This window comes from Rana temporaria, chromosome 1 (genome assembly GCF_905171775.1).
Source record: "Rana temporaria chromosome 1, aRanTem1.1, whole genome shotgun sequence".
NCBI classification, from domain to species: Eukaryota; Metazoa; Chordata; class Amphibia; order Anura; family Ranidae; genus Rana; species Rana temporaria.
The window spans coordinates 403,869,869-403,891,626 of NC_053489.1; positions in this window are offsets into that span (position 1 = coordinate 403,869,869).

Consider the following 21,758-nt stretch of genomic DNA (forward strand, 5'->3'; position numbering starts at 1 on the left):
CAGGAACTGAAGACACAGGAACTGGAACTGGGGACACAGGAACTGAAGACACAGGAACTGGAACTGGGGACACAGGAACTGGAACAGAAGACGCTGGAGACACAGGAACTGGAGACACAGGAACTGGAGACACAGGAACCGGAACTGGAGACACTGGAGCCGGATCTTCAACTGGGAAGGTAGGTACAGATTCTGAGGTAGAGAAAAAACTCCCAATAGTACCCACCTGAAGAACCTTTGGCCGAGGTGGGCGAGTTGGGCAGAGAGATATTAAGTGCCCGCTAGCACCACAATAGAAACAGAGTCCAAAGCCTCTCCTCCGCTCTCTTTCTGTCTTAGATAGGCTGGACCGGATGGCCCCGATTTGCATGGGTTCCTCATCCTCCAAGGTAGGCGTGTGTGCGCCCACAGGAATGTCAAGACTTTGTGGTGGGGGAGCTTCATGGCTGGGCACATACAGAGCTTCATAACTTGGCACACGCTGGACTGGCTTGATGTCATATCCGTACTGGGGCTTCCTGTCCCTAGATACACGTAGGCCACGTGATTTGAGTGCAGACCTGGGAGCGCTGGTCCTCTTGGAGACAGGAATGTATGAGTCCAGAGCAGACATGAACGTCTCCCAGCTGTCCAAGACTGGACTCTTTTCCTGCAACAGCAGATGAGCCCAAGATTTGATTTGCCCTGTTAGTAAGTTGATGGAAGCACGAACCTTAACATAGTCCGTGGCATAGGTCCTAGGTTTAAGGGTAAACAGCAGCTCACAATCAGTTTTAAAACACAAGAAGGATGCGCGGTTACCATCAAATTTCTCTGGCATGACAACAAATGGCTCAGAATATGCTGGTTCCGGGGCTGGGCGTGCTGTCCCTTTAAATATTTGAACTTCTTGTTGTAGTTCCAGAATGGTATGGTTCAGGCTGGAGACTTGCAGAGCCAGGGAGGTGAGCATTTTGTACAAGTCCGCGGACTCCATGTTATTGGTCAGTCCATTATGTAAGGGCTTACCTTCTTGCAGTTTTTGAACGGCATCAGTCAATACAGACACCTGTTGACACAGGGCTTCAAAGGGTGAGCGTGCCCTGTCGGCCTCAGACATTTGGCTGGTTCGTATTGTCAGGAACGTTACTTACCGAGGCCGAGATGCCAAGGGCGGCTCACCTTTGCGACTCGATGCGATCCACCCGCTGGAGTTTGAGACAGAGGGAAGGACGCACCAAGAGGCACTGGGTCCAGTGGCAGGAGGGAATCCTAAGGTGGACCGGGAACTGGATAGCCGAAGCTCACTGGAGGCTGTTCAGAAGCACACAGGAAATAGTCCAAACAGAAGGTGCTCAAACAGGGACAAGGCTGAAGAATAATCCAGAGAACAAGCCGAGGTCAAGGGGTTGAGAAGTCAGATAGTCCAAAGTTCAAGCCGGGGTCACAGGGTTGAGGAGAGCAGCAATCCAGAGAGCAAGCCAAAGGTCAGGTAAAACAGGATATCCACAGATAAGGTTTCCAGTAGCAAATACTCCAAACACTGACAACGAACCAGCAATTTGCAAGGAGGAAGGGGCTGGCTTAAATAGGCCACTCAGGCCACTGATTGGTCCAAAGTAGCACGAGTTTAGAACCAGGCTCCGACGGACAGCAAGAAGAATATCACTGAGCAGTGGCTCAGAGGCAAAGACCTGGACCAGCAACGGAGAGGCCCTGGGTTCAATTCCACCCAGAGCCAACTGGGGCGCGACCACGCCTCGCTGTCTGTTTGGCACAGTAGCGATCATGACACACTGACATCCCATTGACCAGGGTGAATGGCCGTTGTCCCACACCTCCAAGCTATAGAACCAGAAAAGCAAAAAATAGGTTAAATGAAGGAAACTATTGTCCATATCCACATTTTTAGCCACAATTACCTTCCAACCAATCTGCATCAATGCAGTTTTTTAGATGGAAGGAAAAATTGAGTCAAACAACATATCAATTATAAAAAAATTCAAAATATATACATACAAAAATGAGAAAACCCCCTATATTTCTGAGTGTCATGTTTGCATTTGGCCCTAACCTGAAATTGTCTAGTACATTCACTATAATGGGGTAAAGAGGGAAGATTTGTGAAATTGAGAAAAAAAAGGGGAAAAAGAGAGGAGTCTGCCAGGAAATCGAAAACAGGGATAGAACTCTTCCTCCCTGATTGAAATCCTAGTCAGTTTTACCAGAGGAAAATCCCTCCAGGAAAGGCCTAAAACTCTCACTTTCGTTGAGACCGGGGGGTGTGGTGGCCCTCAGATACCTAATCCAACGCATTTCACGTTGCAGTAGGATCTTGTTCCAGTCACCCCCTCGTAAAGGAATGTGTATACGGTCCAGCACAGTAAAATTAATATCAGGCATATGATAGCCATGGTGCTTGGCTACATGTCGACCCAATGGGAGATAGAGATTACAAATGCGCATAGAGTGCATGTGTTTCTCTATTCGCTTGTGTAGTTCTTGTTTGGTTTTACCCACATAAAAGGAACCACACTGACACTGCATGAGGTATACCACTCCCCGAGTTTTGCAATTCGCAAAATGTTTCAGGGAGAAGGTATCCCCATTTGGCAGTGTCAGTGTGGTTCTCCTCCCTATGACAGAGCATTGGGCACATGCCCCACAGGGATAAGTGCCAAAAGTTTTGCAAGGATCTTTTTTACTGTTTCCTTTGTACTCACTTTGAACCAGTAGTGTACCTATGGAGGGTGCTTTTTTAAAAGTAATCTGTGGCTGGTTAGTAATTAAATTTTTTAGGATTGGGTCTCCTGTCAGGATAGGCCAGAACTTAGAGATTGTCTTTCGAATTTTTTGATGTTCATTAGAGAAATTTATGATAACTCTAGTGTTGGATTCTTCCTTTTTATTGGCATTTTTCGGTTTAAAGATGAGGGACCGTCTATTAGTGTCTCTCACTCTATTGAAGGCCTTCTTATGGCTGGTTTTGGTATAGCCTCTTGCCAAGAGGCGTTCAGATAGCAAATCACTTTCCTTTTGGAAGTCAGCATCCGTAGAGCAGTTCCTTCTAAGTCGAAGGAACTGACTATATGGAATAGATTTCTTCAGAACTTCAGGATGGAAACTCTCCGCGTGAAGCAGAGTGTTTCCCGCCGTTTCTTTTCTGAATAAGGATGTGCCAATTGCACCATCCAATTCTTTGAAAATACGGATATCCAAAAAGCTGACCTCTGTGTCGTTGTATGACATGGTAAAGAAAAGATTGAAGCTATTGATGTTCATCAGCCTCAACATTTCTATAAGTTCATTTTCCTGACCGTCCCAAACAATAAAAATGTCATCTATGTAACGCTGCCAAACAAGAATGTTGGCAGCGCACATAGATGCATTTTCTCCCAATAAAAATTCCCGCTCCCACTCCCCCAGGTACAGGTTTGCATATGAGGGTGCACAGCACAGCAAATTTTTGTGCACCTTTGGTAGGGAAAGGTGCACAAAAATTTGCAGGATCCGCCAGGACGTCCAATTATATCTGGCAATGGATCAATATCTGAGGGTGTCAGTCAAGTAATTGACCAGTACCTCCGGCCCCATGTACTTGATCTACCATCTTATACTAGAGATACAATTCATCTTCTTCAAATGCTGGAGGATTTAACTATACCCCCAGATGCTATCCTAGTAACTATAGATGTAGAATCACTTTACAATAGTATTCCGCACAAACTGGGTCTAGAAGCCATCGAGCGGGTACTCAAACAAAGACCAACTACAGACTGGAAGTTTAATTATTTCATCCTCACTATGCTGGATTTCATCCTTCAGCATAACACCTTTCTTTTCCAAGGCTCCCACTACCTCCAGGTACAGGGTGTTGCTATGGGGACGTGCTGTGCACCCTCATATGCAAACCTGTACCTGGGGGAGTGGGAGCGGGAATTTTTATTGGGAGAAAATGCATCTATGTGCGCTGCCAACATTCTTGTTTGGCAGCGTTACATAGATGACATTTTTATTGTTTGGGACGGTCAGGAAAATTAACTTATAGAAATGTTGAGGCTGATGAACATCAATAGCTTCAATCTTTTCTTTACCATGTCATACAACGACACAGAGGTCAGCTTTTTGGATATCCGTATTTTCAAAGAATTGGATGGTGCAATTGGCACATCCTTATTCAGAAAAGAAACGGCGGGAAACACTCTGCTTCACGCGGAGAGTTTCCATCCTGAAGTTCTGAAGAAATCTATTCCATATAGTCAGTTCCTTCGACTTAGAAGGAACTGCTCTACGGATGCTGACTTCCAAAAGGAAAGTGATTTGCTATCTGAACGCCTCTTGGCAAGAGGCTATACCAAAACCAGCCTTAAGAAGGCCTTCAATAGAGTGAGAGACACTAATAGACGGTCCCTCATCTTTAAACCGAAAAATGCCAATAAAAAGGAAGAATCCAACACTAGAGTTATCATAAATTTCTCTAATGAACATCAAAAAATTCGAAAGACAATCTCTAAGTTCTGGCCTATCCTGACAGAAGACCCAATCCTAAAAAATTTAATTACTAACCAGCCACAGATTACTTTTAAAAAAGCACCCTCCATAGGTACACTACTGGTTCAAAGTGAGTACAAAGGAAACAGTAAAAAAGATCCTTGCAAAACTTTTGGCACTTATCCCTGTGGGGCATGTGCCCAATGCTCTGTCATAGGGAGGAGAACCACACTGACACTGCCAAATGGGGATTCCTTCTCCCTGAAACATTTTGCGAATTGCAAAACTCGGGGAGTGGTATACCTCATGCAGTGTCAGTGTGGTTCCTTTTATGTGGGTAAAACCAAACAAGAACTACACAAGCGAATAGAGAAACACATGCACTCTATGCGCATTTGTAATCTCTATCTCCCATTGGGTCGACATGTAGCCAAGCACCATGGCTATCATATGCCTGATATTAATTTTACTGTGCTGGACCGTATACACATTCCTTTACGAGGGGGTGACTGGAACAAGATCCTACTGCAACGTGAAATGCGTTGGATTAGGTATCTGAGGGCCACCACACCCCCCGGTCTCAACGAAAGTGAGAGTTTTAGGCCTTTCCTGGGGGGATTTTCCTCTGGTAAAACTGACTAGGATTTCAATCAGGGAGGAAGAGTTCTATCCCTGTTTTCGATTTCCTGGCAGACTCCTCTCTTTTTCCCCTTTTTTTTCTCAATTTCACAAAGCTTCCCTCTTTACCCCATTATAGTGAATGTACTAGACAATTTCAGGTTAGGGCCAAATGCAAACATGACACTCAGAAATATAGGGGGTTTTCTCATTTTTGTATGTATATATTTTGAATTTTTTTATAATTGATATGTTGTTTGACTCAATTTTTCCTTCCATCTAAAAAACTGCATTGATGCAGATTGGTTGGAAGGTAATTGTGGCTAAAAATGTGGATATGGACAATAGTTTCCTTCATTTAACCTATTTTTTGCTTTTCTGGTTCTATAGCATGGAGGTGTGGGACAACGGCCATTCACCCTGGTCAATGGGATGTCAGTGTCTCTATGGTTAATCTGCAGGTTGTTTCCATCCTTTCCCTATTTGTTTGACTCATCAGCTGCCAGGGGAGACTTTGGGCTTCATACCCAAATGTCATAAAATTTACCATAAGTGAGATAGATATATCCTCTTAGGTGAATACAAAAGGCAGCTGTGGCTTTTCACTCCTCAAGTGTCTCCCAGTGGTTCCTCAAAGAACTGCAGGAGAACAGTGCCTTACCAATCTACTCAAATCTGGGCTGTGCCCGTTTTTTGGCATTTTTTCAAGTAGTGACCATTGTCACAGCTTGAGCATTCTACCCTCCCACCACCCTTTTTGATTCTATCTCTGTGATTTGGCTGTTCTCCCTATTGAAGATACATGCCAGACCTCCAATATACGTCTAGGCCCTCTTCCAAATTGGCCGCCGGGGAACTTCCGGATCCGGTTGAGATGTCTTAGACATCCCATTTACAACTAACCAATAAAATGGCCGCGGTAGCACTTCCGTTCGCGGAAGTGACGCGGATCGACTGGCAATCGAATCCCACTACCAAAATGGCCGCGGCGATACTTCCGGTATCGGAAGTGACGCGGATATGTATACAATCAATGACGGCGCTGTAATGCGCCTCGCAATTGCGGCGTTTTTGAAAGTAAAAGGGAGCCACACCTGGCTCTCAATAACCACAAGCTGTAACAATCGATGTGGTTACTAAGGGGAGGACTACAGCACCTGAGTAGAGTTAAGGTAGGTACTTAAGGAGGGCCAAGAGGGTTAGGTGGTGTCATTCCCTCTCCACATCCAGGAGAGCAAGGAGCTGTTTTTCACTTCCAAGGGGAACCTGACTGGGGAAACCAAAAATCTTTTTCAGCCCGATTTGGATACAAGATTCCAAACTACTGGTGGTGAGTTTTTCATGAACGGTTTGGATTATAATTTCCAACCAACCAATGAATTGATGCTCAACACTGGCATATTTTGATACTATTTTTTGATATCTCCTTCACATAGGATTTCTAACACCACTTACATTGAACCAATTGGTTCTATCCACTCTATGAGTGATATTCAAATAGGGACTTGTTTGTATGGTGCGACCTGCAATAGGAGACATCTGGGTCCCAGAACACCGAGGGGCCTCTTGCCCCACACCCTTGGGCGTGGAACCTTTTAAGCAATAGGTAAGATCTTTCACTGATATTTGTGTCCTTTCTTTATTTGATGAGGAAGATGTATGTGTGCCGCTTCTGCATTTTAATGAAGAGAATACAATGTTATAACGTGAATGTATTTAATATATATAACACTTCTCGCTCTACTCCAGATGCAATACTTGTTTTATGCCATGATGAAGAATGCGTAGCATTCGAAACGCGTCGGCTTTCAGCTACAACTTACCTCCCAAATGGTGATGGTACCGTATGCCGGACAGTATCTGCATCATCTATGTTTTGTTTTGTTTTGTATTATGTATATTCATGTAACTCTCGAGACATCCAATAATTTTTTGTACATGCTGTACTTATTTTTGTAATAAATTGTTATATTTTTTCATATATATTTTTGAAATTTTATTTTATGTTGCCTACACAATCCCACTTCATGAGGTATTTTCGATTTATTTCCAGTACTATGGGATGATGGCAACTACATGCTATCATATGTGAGTTGGTCTTTTTTCTATGGGTTTGAAAGGAAAGATCTTGGCATTCTCTCGCCGCTTGTAGAAGTCGTTCTTTAGTACGGTAAAAGTGAAACTTCACTACAATATCCCTAGGAGGGCCGTCAGTAGGTTTTGGTGTCAGGGATCTATGGATGCGGTCAAATTCTAGACGTTCTGGAGGGATCTCAGGCGCTAATTCTTGGAAGAAGGCTAAGGCAGTACCCTGCAGGTCAGATATGGACTCTGGGATCCCGTGTATCAGAAGGTACAGGATGTACCTGTACGTGGATATGCCCAGCCATGCCATTCTGCCAGCGTATATGTGCAGGAGGCGGTCCTTAAGTGGTTAAAAACAAGGTGGTTTTCCTCTTTATTATAAGTGATACATACCCTCGGTTCTCAGCTGCATTAGGAGCTCAGTGAGCTGAGGGAGGAAAAACAGAAGCACAATGGTCTTCAATTTTTATCATTGAAGGAGAGCAGGCTGAGTTCTCAGCACAGCTAGAAAAGTAACCACTGCCTGGCGTGGTAATTTTTTTTATAGAAAAGCAGAGGGACTGACAGGAACACTAGGGATTTCCCTCAAATGAAGCAATACAAATTGAACAGGATACATTTCCATACAAGAACATGGTACAACAGGCACACATCAATAATATGAAATTTAGGGTTTACATATTCTTAAAGCAGTTGTAAATGATTTTTTTTTTTTGCTGAAATGACTAATTACAGGGTATATAGACATAATAGTTAACTGATTCCTTTTAAAAATGATTAAAAATAGATAAAGATCAATCATATAATGTACCTGCAGTTTCTAGTTTCGTTTTTGCATGTTGTTTTCTGCTTCTGTGATGTACAGAGCCACAGAGCCAATACAGGGCAGTGATGGTTTGGAAAACGAAACTGATTGGTGCTGTGGGGTTTTAGACACACAGTAATCACACCTCCTTGATTAGTGACCTCAGAGAGAAAGCTCCCAGTTCTGTGGTTATCAGGAAACAGACAACCAGGAAGTGTGGAGATCAGAGAAGAATTACAGCAACTTGAGAGCAAAAACGAACAATGAGGACATGAAAACAGCACTGCATTAAGGTAAAGGAAGCTATTAAGATAAAAAAAAAAAATCTTTACAAACCCTTTAAGTACTGAACACTGATCTGGTCACCTCTGCTGTTGCTGGACACCAGCACTCGGTATCCAACAGTTGACATATAATCAAAGAGATGTCACTAGCCCCTAATTACCTGCCTACTTTAGAGACTGAATAATGCACCTTGCCTATATATTGTCTTGTACAGGATACAATTAGGTCAATAAAGTTTAAACCTAATCTTTCAATGCAATTAAAGTACAGTACCTGACTGAATCCTATTGTTTCCTGTAGTGATGTGGGTTGGCAGGAGGAATTATTGAGTGCAGAGGGGAATCGGGAGACTAATACATGCAGAAATTTTGGTTTCTGACATCAGGCAATGAATTCTTAGCATTAGAGTGGCATTCAGTGTAGTTGGCATAAGGAACAGTAAATATTTACTTTCATGTTGGCAGGGGAACTTTTTACTGCCACTTTGTGTTTAGTGAAAGAGCATGGTTACTGCTGCCTGACTTTGAAGGAAAACTGAACTTTGACAGTTGTGTCCAAAAAATAGCAGACAGTGGACAAACTGCTAGTCACTGCTAGCTTTGTCAGGTCTATCATGCCAGTTTCTATTTTGGAGTTGAATAGAAACTAGTGCAGGTCTGCCCTGAATTACCAGGGCAATATGAAAGCTTTCCATTAAGAAAACTGGTGCAGATTGCCACCAGGTGCAACCTGTCATAGGGTATGCAAGCTCACATCCCTCTTTCTGCTCTTTGCTCATGAAGTGATTACACTACACGTGTAGAGCCTGCAGTGTTAACAAGGATGGCAGAGAGATCTAAGCATGCAGCACCAGCTCTTCATTTTCTGTGTTGCCTGTCGAAAAAGAACTGATCATTCCTCCTTGTGCCCCTTTTGTTAATTAGAAGCAGTTTGTGCTGCAGTTTTTATGTTTAGAAGAACTTGTGCTTGCCCAGCTTTTTGATAATTTCCCCCAAACAGAGATGGGCCAAACACCCCCCTGTTTGGTTCGCAGCAGAACTCCCGCACAGGGGAAATGTTCTAACACGAACAGCCAACCCATTGACGCGTGACATCAGAAGGGGCGGTGCCACTGGGTGATGTAGCCGGGTGGCCCTGCCCCTTGCCTATATAAGAACTGTCATAGTGCAAAGTGGGCAGACGGTGAGAGGCCTCCCACTTTTTTTTCTTCTATTTTTCGGGTCGGGTGGACATCGTGATTGATGGTGGATTTACATCAAGGGACACAATTTTTTTATTTTTTAATAAAGGACTTGTCAAAAACTGTTTCTTTCACCATTCACTTAGGGGGGGTGGGATCTGGGGGCCACCTTGTTAAAGGGGGCTTACAGATTCCAAAAAGCCCCCCACCCGCAGACCCCGATAACCACACCCCAGGGTTGTCGGGCAGAGGCCCTTGTCCCCATCAACATGGGGACAAGGTGCTTCGGGGTGGGGGGTAGAGCCCCCCTGCCCCAAAGCACCCACCCCCATGTTGAGGACATGTGGCCTGGTATGGTTCAGGAGGGGTGGGGTGCTCGCTAATCCCATACCCTTTCCTGACTTGCCAGGCTGCATGCACAGATAAGAGCCTGGTATGGACTGGGGAGGGAACCCATGCTGTTTTGTCTTTTTAAAAATGTTACCGTTTTTTTTTTTTATTCAACTGTCAGCAGGGAAACCCATTAACAGCTGATGACTCATCGGTTGTTAAGGACACCACTGCAGGCTTCCTGGCCCTGCTCCTTAACAACCAGCGTACACTGCGCCCTGTTCGTCGGGGCGAACACCCAGCAAATTTGGATGTTCAGCGAACGGCCGAAACAGGCAAATGTTTGGGCCAGAACTCATGCTCAAGCCCATCCCTACCCCCAAAAAGTCCAGGGCACTTGATACAGCAATGGGACCTAATCATATGATGCTGTAGTGAAATGGCCAAAGAACATGTTGAGGCCACCAAGGACCTCCTCAGGCAACAGTGGAAGGCAGCAGTGGAAGGCAGAGGAAGATACCCTTAGTGGCCTCAAAACATCACTGCTGGTGATATTTCGATTTGTATAAAGGAAGCCATCTAGGTAGTGAAGAGGCTGTGCTTTATCAGAGCCACCAGCAAGGACAACAAAGAGCAGCATCTTCACATATCAGGATACTTCTAAGGCACAATTAACACTTTTAAACATTCCCTATAACAAAGCAGATCTTCACTTTTTGAGTCCAGGTCCACTTTTATATATTCATAAATACTGAAACTTTTAACAGCTGTAGAGCTGTAAGTCATAATGTCCCATAGCGAAAACCACTTTATTGCTAACCTATGCTATGAGATTGAACAGCATATCCTTGGCTATATTACATGTGAATTAATCCATTACAATAAAATGAATATGGTGAAATATTTTACTGGAGGGTTTTTAGGCTAGTAGCTAAGTATAGCAGATGGGAGTTTATTTTAAAATATTTATTTTAAACCACCTGTTTAGAATTTGAAAAATAAAAAAGTCTACTGAGATTTTGGGGTGGAAGGTCTCTAGAGGTACATTTTTCAGAAGATTAATTATTAACATAAAATAAGTTAGCACAACTACCTTGAGGCAATGTCCCTTGGGTACTGTAGCGGTTACATTTCTAAACAATGGAGGCCTTTTTGTTTTACATCCAGGGCTGATTGTGTTTATATTGTGCATTCCCAAGCATACATATATAAATAAAGCAGAAAAGGCAGCTCTCCAGCAAAATGAGAGGAAGTACTTAAGTGTAACACACAGGCCGACATCTCTCAAAAGGCATCAAATGTTCGTTTTATTTTCCCATTCATGCAAATGTTAGATAAGGAGTGCTAAACTTCAAGCATACTTTGATAAATCTAGGCCAACTCGTTTAGTGTCAAATTATCATGGGCACATTTGTTTTCTATTCTAAGTCAGATGTGAGGATGTTTTATGTGCCATAAAGGACCAATAATTGTAAAGATGAAGAGTGGCTTAAAATGACACACTGTTAGATTGTCAATTTGATTTCTAAGCTGCCACCTCTTTGTTTTAATTGTAATTACACATTTAATATATGATTTAGCCTCTTTGAGGAAACATGAAATCTGTAATATTCTGGATGACCAAAATAAGGAAGGGAAATTAATTGTAATTTTACAAGCTCTAATTAGAAAGGATGGTGTGAATTTGGTGTGCAGTAACTAGCAGTAACCACAGATTAGCATTGATTAGTCTGAATTGCCAGAAGAAGTACTATCAATCTTTTTTTTTTTTTTAGGATTTAGGGTGCATTTATCAGCATCGTCCCCAAGATTTAAAGGGGTTGTAAAGGTAAAACATTTTCCCTAAATAGCTTCCTTTACCTTAGTACAGTCCTCCTTCACTTTCCTCATCCTTCCATTTTGCTTTTAAATGTCCTTATTTCTTCTGAGAAATCCTTACTTCCGGTTCTTCTGTCTGTAACTACACACAGTAATGCAAGGCTTTCTCCCTGGTGTGGATAAAGTCTCTTGAGGAGGGAGGGGGTGAGCAGGCAAGTCAGGACACTCTCTACTTTGCAGATAGAGAAAGAAGCTGTGTGTTAGTGAGCGTCCTGACACTCCTGATCGCCCCCTCAAGAGGCTTTCTCCACACCAGGGAGAAAGCCTCCCATTACTGTGTGGGGTTATAGACAGAAGAACAGGAAGTGAGGATTTCTCAGAAGAAATAAGGACATTTAAAAGCAAAATGGAAGGATGAGGTAAGTGAAGGAGGACTGCACTAAGGTAATGGAAGCTATTTAGGGGGAAAAAAATACCTTTACAACCCCTTTAAACAAAAGGGAACAATAACTTTGTATCAAGTCAGATCCGTTGAAATTTGCCCAAAATTATCTCAATGAAAATGATATTCTAAGCTTTTGTTTTTTAATAGGAAAATATACTCTCCTTACAATTTAATTTGACATTTGCTCAACCAATTTTTATTTAAATTAGTCTGGTTTGAGCTGATAAATCATTTACAAATACAATGATTGTATACCACATTATACAGAACCTTTACCGCAAATGAACCACAATTCTCTTGCACCTGTGCGAAGACCATACCATACCTATACTATACCCATAGTGCATGCAGGTTAACTGGGACATCATTAAGTGCACCAATGCTCTTAAAGGGCCCCAACGTTAGCCAGCAGAAAACTTTCTCAAAGGACTGCCCCTCCAGTAATAATTATTCTGCAATCCCCATTGTTCCCTGCCCCTTCCACCACCTTATCCTTTTCTTTTAAACAGTGCATACCCAGTCAGTCAACAACTAGCGTCACCACCATAAATGTGCTCTGGCAGTATAGTTTCAGCACTCAGGAGATTAAACCACTGTTTACTGCTGTGCTTAAGGTGACTTTGCTACTATTTACGCTAATCTGGATGCCAAATGTCATCTTCTGCCTAGTCCTTACTGTTAATCACTTTGCACGCTAAATTGTGTTATTAACATTGGTAATCCATTTTATGCTTGCCTATTAGGTTTGCCTCTACTACCTGGTTTGGTGTTTTCTTTGATATAGCACCACTACTGTGTACTAAGTATTACTTATAGTGATTTTCTGTGGTATTGTATGTTTGTACACTCAACCTGGTGTGTTAAGGGGGCTGAGGTTCTTGAAAAGGTCAAGGCAAAGAACAGAGGACCCATTCTAATTAGCCGCTTCTATGGGGGTAGTCCTACAATCAGGTAGAACTTTATACATGACAGATGTGCAATTAATCTGGCTAAACCCATTACAGCTTTTTACAATTGTCCCTCTAACAGACAAATAATAATGGCAGCAATGTAATAGTCTGGGGATATTTTGCTCTTACTTGTCTCAGACTCCTTAAATGAACATTGAACTCCTGTTTGTATTAGAAAATTCTAAATAAACTGTCAGATCAGCAATCCATAAATTGGAGCTAAACCACATCCTGCCAAGTCAAAATCCTTATCTGAATCTGGTTACATATTGTGTTTAATCCATAATTGTGCCAAAGCAGTTTTGTACAGAGAAGTGGGAACAATTTCTTCCTCTGAGATGTAGAACCCACTTAAATAACTGCAGAAAGTAGTGCATTTAGTTGCAATCAGCTACATGTGGCACAAACAGTTATTGACTGAGAAGGGGCAATTACTTTTTCACACAAGATTGCACATTTCATTATCTTCCACGTGAAGGAATACCAAAAAACACAATGGGCGTAATTTTGTTTCTATCCATCTCCATTTATATACTACAATACATAAAAGATACTATCAAATTAAACATGAAATGCCTGCAAAAAAGAAAGAGAACTGATAGGGGAACAAACACTTGTTTAAAAAAATATTATATGAGAAAGGATATGGAGGGAAACCACCAATAAGTATGAACCTGGAAAACCTTCGCTACATCCCAATTTGAAAAGAAATTGCAAAGAGGAGTGCCCCAGGGATTGTGCGGGCAAAGGAAGTAAACCAAAATTTAAAGAAGTAACATTATGTAAAAAAGTACAAAATGTATTGGACACAAAATAATGATAAAGCTACATAGGTATCTAAAAACTATTGAATTAGATATTGATCAAAAAACAGTAGCTAGATTCTAGGACACACAGGTGATCTCAAAACAAGATCAGATGAGGTGTGTAATCACAATGATCCCAACATGTTTCGAAATAGTGTAAAATACTTAATTCCTTCTTGAGGGGCTGAATAAAAGCAAGCTGTTTGTTTCTAGTAACAAAAAAAAAACAAAAAACAAGAATAGTAAATGATGAACAGGTAAATATCGGGGAGCAGACCTCAACAAGCTCCTCCTACAGCGCGAGCTGAGGAGGATATCGAACCTCAACACTACCCGTCCACCAGGCCTAAACGAGGCCTTCAATTTAAAGCCCTTTTTACATGGCTTCTTCTCTGGAGGCTTTGATAGGGATTTATAAATTTACATTCTGTTTCACTTGATACAGCTCCAATTGCCCTTTGTATTTTGTCTATGGCACCACATTTAATTTTCCTCCTTCCCTTTCCCTCACCTCTTTTTTTCCTTTGTTTATTTCCCTCTCTTTTTCTTCTTTCCCTCCCCCTGTCCGTCCCCCATTTTTGTCCCATTTTTTATTCACCATTTGATTCCATATATTCTCCTGGTTTCTCTGTTTACACTGTCTAAATTGTGGCTGTTCCTGTGTTTGAATCTCGGGTTTCCCCAATTGTCTGTATTCCAATTGATAAGCTGGAGTGTCCCCTTTTTGGGTCATACATTGTTAACATTTTAACCCTCATTTTCTGTCAAACTTTCTCAGATGTACAGGTGGTGACTCAAGTCTCTACTCCCTGCTCTACTGTACATTCTTTATAAGCTTCTCCACAATTATGGCTCTTTTTCAGCGTTTCTGTTGCCTATGATAGATCAAGGCTCCTCGGCACACGGGGGCTTTCTGCATCTTGGAGCCAGCCTTTCTTAGGCTGCAGCACATCTGCGTCACCGCGAGTCGGCACGCACGCCGGGTTTGCACATGCACAGTTGGTCTCTTTCCATCTGACCTGCACACGTCGCCCATCTACTGTGCCTACAGCCTTGTCGACATTTAACGTCACCGGGCCATATGATGTGGTCGCGCCGCATGCCGCATAGGCTGGGTAATCGCTGGGGAGATGTTTCCTCAGGCACACCTGGTGCACAGGTGGTTGTTTGGGTTCATCATCATGATGGACTTTCCGATCATCTGACACCCATCAGTCTCATCCATTGGACACCTGTTCATACTGATGGGTGGCTAAATTATGATGACCCCCTCCCATTTGTCCTTATAAGTCAAATAAGCTCACTATTAGGTTGCCAGGGCCACAATGTGCTCTACCTCAATGATTCATACGAAAACAACAAAGATAGGTGAGATTTTGTTCAGGACCCCACACCCCTTTGCTTTTAATTTTGCAACTACTGTGTGCATGTGAATAAATGAGGCATAGATAATCAAATCAGTAACACCACATCCTGGTATATGAAGAGAAAGAATTTTTGGGAGCGGGTAACAAACCCTGGGATTTTAAAGGTGTTTATAGTAGGAAATAGATCCAAGACAATAAGGTAAATACAAAAGTAATAATTTATTCCTACATAGATATTTCATAAAAAAGAATACAGGACATGGATGGTCTCTTTGGTGGTATTAGCAACTTAAAAAAGTAGCAGAAGAACCTGTTGGGAGAAGCCCGACATGTTTCGCTCAAAGAGCTTCATCAGGAGAAATACAACAAGCTATAAAATAAAGAAAAAACAAGATAATACATAAGCATAGGGCATTGTAAATATTGCCAGAAAAAACGACAGCTTAGGAAAGCAAACCGCTGCTGTTACAGTACAGATACATAATGTAATGATAAACTGCATCAAATAGAGATTGAAGAGTCAAACATTTGTAATACCAATGGTTCATGAGAATACAGGGGTCACAAAAACTGATAACATTTCATACAGTGGAAGGACCGTGAGCAAACTTACCTATCCAGGTCAAAGATCATCCAATCACATTTAAAACCGCTGTGTGCCAAAAAGATCAAACTATGACGAAAATTCCATAGTGTTTTGTACCCGCTTCCGCATGCATCCAAGAAACCGCATGGAACCTGTCCATCCAAATGTGGTATTCACAATGCTATAGTAAATAAAGGCAAAGGATAGTGAATGCACAGGGAATAAACCCCTAAAAGATTAGGGGTACCTCATGAAGAAAAACTGAAAAAATATTGAAAAATAAGTATATATATATATGTATGTAAATACCTTAACTAGGCAATTGGGTCGGATCGAAAGGAACTGGCAGAATTGCGTTCCAGCACATAAACGGTTAAATAAAACCAATGTGCAATAGTCAGCCGGAGAGGACCTCTGGCAGTGCTGGTTGCTGGTAAAAGATATGTAGGGAAAGCAAACCATCAATAAAGGTGTAAATAAAACACCCAATGCAAAACTATCTAAAATACCATTGAGCAAAAAGCTGTATGAGACAACCAAGATGAACATACCTGTGTAGGGAGGTTGGAATCAAGTCCAAAGAAACTATAAGGCAGGAACAGCCTGGGACCCTGACATAGCAGAGCCATGAGGAGGCAAGTAAAATTGGCCTTTAAATACCCCCCAGCCCGGCGTAATGCGACGCCGCTGGGGGTGGGCTAAAATATATGGTGCCTTAATGACAGGTGTGCTGGATTGGGGAGAGCAGGGATGGAAGAACGCCCCCATAGCACTGTCCCGCCCTACGACGGCATTCACTATCCTTTGCCTTTATTTACTATAGCATTGTGAATACCACATTTGGATGTACAGGTTCCATGCGGTTTCTTGGATGCATGCGGAAGCGGGTACAAAACACTATGGAATTTTCTTGATGGTTTGATCTTTTTGGCACACAGCGGTTTTAAATGTGATTGGATGATCTTTTTTTTTATAATTCTTTATTTTATGTATATTTTTTTATTTCACAATCAAAAAACAATCTCTTCTGCATCATATATACCTTAACATCCATATTTCACATCAACTAAACATCTCTTAGTCCTTATATACCTTTCTTCTTTCTTTGTTTTCACCCTCTCAACTCTCCCTTACACCAATACTACCCCTTGCGTGGTCTTGCCTCCCCCGACCTCGCCCAACGGAGGAGCATTCCACCCAAAGGGAGTAATATTTCCCCCTCATTCCCCTCCCCAATCCCTCGCAAGGAAAAAAAAAATACAAAATTATTCCTCTCCCCCCTCTCCCCACCCCCCCTCTCCCCCCTCAAGGATTCTGTTCCCTGTATTCAATATATGGAGTCCAGGTCCTCCGGTACTCCTCCTCTCGCTCCCTCAGCCCCATAGTGAGATTTTCCATCAGCTGAATCTCTGTTATTCTACTAAGCCATTGTGTCCTTGTTGGAAGTGCCGTACTCTTCCATAGTATTGGTATACAGGACTTTGCTGCCGTAATAAAATGCCTTAGCAGGGACTGCTTATATTTTTCCACAGATAGTGGGATGTCATATAATAGAAATGCTGATGGTCTGTCTCCGAGATTCACCCCAGTAATTTCACGGGTTGTATCCGAGACCATTTTCCAAAATTCTTTTAGTTTTTGACAACCCCAAAAGATGTGTATCATAGTGCCTTCTTCTTTGTGACATCTCCAGCAAATGTTTGAGACTTGAGGGAAAATCCGATTTAACAATGTTGGTGTCCTATACCACCTTGTCAAAACTTTATAACCCCCCTCCTGATATCTGGATGCTATTGACGCCTTATGCGTGAATAAGAATATCTTATTTTTCTGTTTCTCTGAAAACTTTATACCCAGATCTCTTTCCCACGCCTGTATAAAGACAAGTTCTTCTGGTGCATCATTGGATGATCTTTGACCTGGATAGGTAAGTTTGCTCACGGTCCTTCCACTGTATGAAATGTTATCAGTTTTTGTGACCCTTGTATTCTCATGAACCATTGGTATTACAAATGTTTGACTCTTCAATCTCTATTTGATGCAGTTTATCATTACATTATGTATCTGTACTGTAACAGCAGCGGTTTGTTTTCCTAAGCTGTCGTTTTTTCTGGCAATATTTACAATGCCCTATGCTTATGTATTATCTTGTTTTTTCTTTATTTTATAGCTTGTTGTATTGCTCCTGATGAAGCTCTTTGAGCAAAACATTTCGGGCTTCTCCCAACAGGTTCTTCTGCTACTTTTTTAAGTCGCTAATACCACCAAAGAGACCATCCATGTCCTGTATTCTTTTTTATGAAATATCTATGTATGAATAAATTATTACTTTTGTATTTACCTTATTGTCTTGGATCTATTTCCTACTATAAACACCTTTAAAATCCCAGGGTTTGTTACCCGCTCCCAAAAATTATTTCTCTACTGTGTGCATGGATTGCAGCAGATACTCTAATGCCCTGTACACACGATTGGTTCGTCTGATGAAAACGGACCAATGGACCGTTTTCATGGGACGAACCGATCATGTGTGGGCCCCATCAGTTTTTTTCCCATCGGTGAAAAAAAATAGAACCTGTTTTAAATTTTTCTTATGGTTAAAAACCTGATAGAAAAAAATGATCGTCTGTCAAAAATCCACGCATGCTCAGAATCAAGTCGACGCATGCTCGGAAGCATTGAACTTCATTTTTCTCAGCACGTCGTTGTGTTTTACGTCACCGCGTTGGACACGATCAGATTTTTAACCAATGGTATGTAGGCAAGACTGATGAAAGTCAGCTTCATCGGATATCTGATGAAAAAATCCATTGGTTCGTTTTCATCAGATGAACCGATCGTGTGTACAGGGCATGAGAATATTTGGTGTGCTGTGTCCTTTGTAATGAGCCTGCGTTTCTGCTATGGCATGACATTCTGATTCACGTACATAGTCTTATATCTTTTTTACATCTTCTCATGGCCTATATTGCCATTTCACTGATTTGATATTATTTCTTTGTGCCAGATCGGTCTCCCAATTTGTTTGATAAATCCTTGTGAGCTTTGGTGTGTTTTTTGGCGACGGAAATGCTGCATGCTCCAACCATACATATATTGTACTCCAATTGCTCTGTCATGGGGATTCATGCACCATTAGTGTTGTGAGGCTCTCATACACAGCCCCACTCGCAGACCCCAGAGCTTCCACACTGTGCGATTGAGCAGGTTCAGAGATGAAAGCCCTTCCTACATGTAAATCCTGACGTGTACTGTATTTTAGAAAAGACATGAAACTTTGTGAGTACCATTAATTTCCATTGCCTGTCATTATATGCCATGCTATCTAACTACTGTGTTTATATCAATATATTTACATGTTCATCGTTTACTATTCTTGTTTTTTTATTTTTTATTTGTTGTTACTAGAAACAAACCGCTTGCTTCAATTCACCACTGAAGAAGGAATTAAGTATTTTACACCCTATTCCGAAACACGTTGGGATCATTGTGATTACACACCTCATCTGATCTTGTTTTGAGATCACCTGTGTGCCCTAGAATCTAGCTGCTGTTTAATGATCAATATCTAATTTAATTGTTTTTAGGTGTTCATACCAGTGTAACTTTATCATTATTTTGTATTCAATACATTTTGTACTTTTTTACCTAATGTTACTGCTTTAAATTTTGGTTTACCTCCTTTGCCCGCACAATCCCTGGTGCACTTCTCTTTGCAAAAAAATATTATATAAACATCAATAAATTAAAATAAAACCCTTATCTAAGCATGCATCCTGGGTGACCAGGAAAAGGAAACCGTGAGCATGCTCCCCGCCTCCTCCTGAACTATACTAAGCCACGTGCCTAAAAAATGCTGGGGGGGGTGTACCTTGCAGGAGGCAGGCAGGTGGTAAAGCTTTGAAAGGCACCTATTAGAAAAAACAACAAGATTGGGCTGTCATAAACTTCAATGGGATTCAACGCAATGTTCGGGTTCGTGAACTTTCCAGTGGGCCTCTCAAACGTCCAGTGAATCAAACTTTGCCCTGTTCACTCATCAGTGAACAGTGGGAGGGAAAAATGCCCAGAGTGTAAGTAGGATGAAGAAAATGCTCAGAGTCAGTGGTCAACAGCAGAAAAAAATGGCAAAATGACAAAAAGGCACTAGAGCTCAGTGGGAGGAGAGGGGGGCAAAAAAAGACACTGGTGCACAGTTGAGAGAAAGGGGGCACAATGGTACTCTGAAGGGGAAAGGAGGGACCTGATACTCTGTGGCAAGAGAGGGGGAACTGGTACTATGGAGGGCACTTTTCTCTGTGGAGGTAGTGGCACTGATGCTCTGTGGAGGAAAATGGGGCAATAGCACCCCCTTTTGAAGGAGAATGTGGCACAAGTACTCTGTGGAGGGAATGGGTGGTACAAATGCTCTGTGAATGAGGGGAGGGGTGGTCACTGGCATCCTGTAGAGGGAGAGGGAACACTGGTGCTCTGTAGGAGTAGTGGGGCACTGATGCTCTATGGAGAATGGTAACTGGTACTCTTTAGGGGGAGAGAGAGGGACATTGGTGTCAGTGCCAGCACACCAAGGATCAGCACAAAGTGGCGTCCAAATAGGTAGTTGACTTCAACCAGTATCCAGCTGGTTGTTGCTACAGCACCCTATTTCTGAGAGCTTATACCAGGAACGTGTGCGATGGGAATATGAAACATTACATTGGTGTCAGTGCCTCACCCTCTGTCAGAACTATAGTGTTGGGCAGGAGTTCACTTTACCTGACAAATCAGCAAAGATTCTGATACTAGGTGCGGAAATGAGTGTTCCTGCACCCGGCCAGAAGCTGGAAACAGCCCAAAACCATGGAATGCTGACATTTTGTTAAGTTCCAATACAGTCCAGTGGAATTCAAGACTGCATGAGGTATAGAAATGGGTTGAATGAGACTGTCTAAAATTTAACCAAGTAGAAGACTACTGCTGGATTGCAGAGTGGTAAGTCTGTGGAGGACAGTGTCGAAGATGGGGTGAGTATAACAATAAAGAGATCTGAGAAATCCAAAACTGTCAAGAGGGAATGAGGGCGTAGTATTGAACACAGTGCCACTCTCACTCTCACAAAATCTACAAGTCAGTAACAAGTCAATCAGATTAACATTTTGTCATGTCACCTGTTGCCAGATGACAGATGCACCCCGTTGGAGTCAGGAGTGCACCACAAGGTAGTGAACCCTATGGCAGACTACTGAGGATGGACCACAGAGTGGATATGGAGGACAGGTCCACTGGAGCTCAAACAGGGATCCCACAGGAAGCATGAGCCCAAGATTCCCCAGGGCGCGGAGTCTAAGATCCAGCTGGTATTCACCAGAGCCTCTAGTGGTGAGGATGGCCTTTGCTGCAACTGAATCCAGGTTGCGGCCCCCAGGGTCCCCTAGGTCACTCTCCGTAGGGAGAGAGGGGAAACAGCCACTCAGGACACAAGAGATAGTGAAGAGTTAAGCCAAGGTCGAGGCGACAAGCAGACAAGGATAAACAAGGGACAGGCCAAGGGTCATGGTCACAGGCAAAGAAGAGAAGTCGGGGACAAGCCAAGATCGGTACACAGAGATAAACATAGCACACGGCAAGCAGGAACCCAAAAACACAATGCTTAACAAACAACGTTGATCAGCACGGCTGGCTTGCAGTGCACAGGTTAATATAGAGTTACCTGATAGGACCTGGGATGGCGCCTTGCTAGAGGAGAGATTATTTAGGCAGCCAGGTGAGAGTGACTGGCTTCTAAGGTGAACACATAGAGGAGATAAGCTGACACACAAACATTACTGCATATCCATGACACATTTCCTGTCTGTGCTTAGGCAGTCATGTTTAATACACATTTGACAGAAAGAAGACAAGTTAAAGTGAATGCAGAGATACCATACACCCCCCCTAGTCAGGATATTCAAAGGACTTTTGATGAGACCCGGTTGTAAATGGTCAAGTCATAAATGGTCTGGAGTTCAGATGGTCTGTGAGCAAGAGCCCTAGA